Source organism: Pinus tabuliformis, chromosome 9, assembly GCF_031772625.1.
Source record: "Pinus tabuliformis cultivar Carrire ecotype Pingquan chromosome 9, CPIR1, whole genome shotgun sequence".
Classification (NCBI taxonomy): domain Eukaryota; kingdom Viridiplantae; phylum Streptophyta; class Pinopsida; order Pinales; family Pinaceae; genus Pinus; species Pinus tabuliformis.
Genome location: NC_142307.1, coordinates 303,058,749 through 303,062,134, shown reverse-complemented (window position 1 = coordinate 303,062,134; position 3,386 = coordinate 303,058,749). Strand labels below are relative to the sequence as shown.

General features: G+C 33.5%; 1 pseudogene across 1 annotated transcript; it reads left to right on the top strand.

Annotated features, from left to right (window-relative positions):
* The first annotated feature begins 1,070 nt into the window (after positions 1 to 1,070).
* LOC149148424 (fe(II)/2-oxoglutarate-dependent dioxygenase 4-like) lies at positions 1,071 to 2,672 on the top strand (annotated as a pseudogene). Its single transcript, XR_016263233.1, has 4 exons — positions 1,071 to 1,358; positions 1,460 to 1,716; positions 1,814 to 2,135; positions 2,255 to 2,672. The product of XR_016263233.1 is annotated as a fe(II)/2-oxoglutarate-dependent dioxygenase 4-like (transcript).
* Positions 2,673 to 3,386: the final 714 nt, after the last annotated feature.

The following is a 3,386-nucleotide window of genomic DNA, read 5'->3' as shown; positions in this document are numbered from 1 at the left end:
CTCGTCGCCTTTGTCACCCCGATCGGGGGACCTTCATTGCTATTTTTTAGTTATGTACCACATCCCAAATATTTGGAACCTATTATGAAGATGGTTCTATTCATTTGAAAAATTATCTTTATTATGAAACATTTGATTCTATTACTATGTTGATAAATATGTCTATTTTAGAATTTAAATTTAATTATGAATAATTATTAGGTGGATGGTAGAGATTTAATCTCCAAAGAATATTTTAGAATATTTTTAGAAGTGTACATAAACTAAAGACGAATATTTATTTATAAAGTAGTTGGACCTTTTATTTCATTTTAATTAAATTCATTAATTAAGAAAATTTCATTTAAACAAGTGTCATATGAAAAAAAGTATGGCTTTTTAGGCATATGCTATTGATAAGCCATGATATTGGCCCATAATTTTGTAACTAAGTCTATTTACATATTAAGAATCTCCATGAAAAATTAGAGGTAATTTTCCATAATTAAAAATCTTATTACATGTTTTTTTAAAATATATAGGTTAATTATATATTAATTCATATTTATACATATTTACTAATAGTTTAATTTATATAATCATATTACTAACTAATATGACAAGTCTAAATACTAAATTTATATAATATCTTAAACCTTTAAAAAAAAAAAAAAAAATTCTTACTGAAAACGAGTTACCAAGAAAACTCAGAAAAAAAAACAAATTAATTACTGAAATAAAATCTTATGTGACATACACAATCAATTAAAGCATTTTTAATTGACATATTAATAAGTAAAATAAAATCTTATATTGACATATTCCAAACACAAGTTGAATGAGCTGTACTGAAAATCCTAGTGACAGATCTTTGCCAATGGAACATATAAAACAAAAAGGTTTGACACAATGTCTGCGCACTTACTATGTGATACGTAGATAATCACCACTGCGGTCCCGACTATGTGATACGTAGATAATCACCACCTTGTATTTGCAGACACCTATTTCTGTGCATCGTGCCTCTACCCTATCCAGGGTTTCCAAATATTTATAAATTGTGTCTCCGAGGTTTCCCATAAATTCCAATTCCACTGCCTGCAACGAATCTGGAACCTTCATCAGTTGCCATGGACGCTCTTCTAAAGCAATTTGAAAGACTTCAGAGACCAATTGATCTCGTGCAGACGCTACATGAAACCCAAGTGAAGCAAGTCCCTGCACGCTACATCCTTCCTTCGGAAAAGAGACCATCTCGTCCTCTTCATGTCCAGCAGTCTCTTCCGGTCATTGATCTAGCAGGCCTGGAAGATACTGATCAACGCTTCAAGATTGTCAGTCAAATAGCCCAAGCATCTCAGGAATGGGGTTTCTTTCAGGTTTGTCATTGCAATCACAGTTTTTGCTTTTCTTTTCTTTATCCAACCAATTTCCTGGTCGCTTTGGATTCTGATTTCATGGGTTTGCAATTGTTTTGAAGATAATAAATCATGACATACCTCTGTCATTGCTAGAGACTCTGAAGCGTGTTTCGCAGGAGTTCTTTGATCTTCCTCTTGAAGAGAAACGGAAACAGTGCCCTGTGAGGCCTGGTATTCACATGCTTGAAGGCTATGGCCGCTTCTTTGACATCTCTGATGACACGGTGCTGGACTGGGTTGATGCCCTAGTTCATTATATTTCTCCAGAGTGGGCCAAAGCAGTTGAGCACTGGCCCAAAAGCCCCTCCGCATACAGGTACAACTCTATACACATATAGATACACACTGTGAAACCTTGATAATGAGCTAATTGATTGCGTCCATTCTGATACATTTCTGTGTGCACTGTGAAGAGAAACATATGAAAAATACGGCGAAGAGGTAATGAGGGTTATGGAGAAGTTGCTGGGTCTTCTTTCCGAGGGTTTGGGGCTGGACCCAAAGTATATCCAAACCCTCAATAAGGAACCCCTGCTACAAGTCAGAATCAATTATTACCCTCCTTGCCCTCAGCCAGATATGGTGAATGGGCTTAAACCCCATTCAGATGGCGATCTGCTCACTGTTCTGCTGGATGATGGGGTGGACGGTCTCCAGGTTCGGAAAGATGAGGATTGGTTCACTGTGCCCTCTGTTCCTGGAGCTCTTATTATCAACATCGGGGATTTGTTACAGGTCAGTGAAATTCTTTTCTCTTTTTGGGACTTTAATCATTTCTCTGATTTGGACTATGTCCTTTGGTTACAATTTGAGCATAATTTTTGTAAAATGATATGGGGATTGTGTAATGGCAGATAGTAAGCAATGGGAAATACAAGAGTGCCGAGCACCGGGCAGTAGCGAATACAAAGCAGAGTCGCATGTCGATAGTCATGCTTTTGAATCCACAAAAGGATGTGTTGATTGATACTGCTCCCGAACTGATCGATGAAGCTCATCCCAGCTTGTACAAAGCCGTTAAAGCTGGGGAGTATCGAACTGAGTATATGAGCAAGGACCTTCGAGGAAAAGACGCTGTACATGCTTTACGTATAGTATAGAACAGGCGCAGGAAGTCAATGTCTAGTCCTTCAAGTGCATTTTTATAAGATGTCTGTCTAGAGAACTATTCAAGGTATTTGAGTGGAAACTATCACTATAAGATAGCTGTAAATGTAATTTGCTGGCATATTATATATGCAAAATAAATATAGGGGTATTTCATTGTTTTGAGTGGGTGTTTCATTGCCACGTGGTTTGGCGTTTTGAGTGGGTATTTCATTGTTTTGAGTGGGTGTTTCATTGCCAATTGGTTGTGCGTTTTGAGTGGAAGATTAATTTAGAGGTATATTATATATGTGGTTTGGAAGTTTCTATTTATTAATTCAGCACTCTCAAAACTTTTGTGACATTTATGATTGTGAAGGGTTTATTTATCTTAATTTGTGATTTCAATAAATCCTTATCACATTTTAGACAGCTTAAATTGGAAAATAGACCAGAAAACATTTTAGAAAAAATAAATTAGAAAAAAAACCAGAAAACTTTTCGAAAAAATGATAAGTAAACACTCCCTATATGTTCTATATGTGTTTAACTTCATTGCCTATTTAGTTTATTTTTAAATAAATAAATATAACTTCATTGCATGCATTCCTTTTATTTCTGAATAAATGGATATTTATTATTTTTATTAAAAAAATATTTATTTAAAAATAAATAAATGATTTTTTTAAAATAATGATAAAATAATAGTTTAATATTTTTATATATATAAAATTTGATTAAAATATTAATAATCATTATCTTAAATATGGAAACACTAACTAATATAAATTTATGTGAAATATGGAAACATTACATAATGTAAATTTAATTTAATGTAGAGGAATATCTAAATGAGTTTTTGATCTTTAAAAATTTTAGATTAAAATGGAGTTAGTTTAA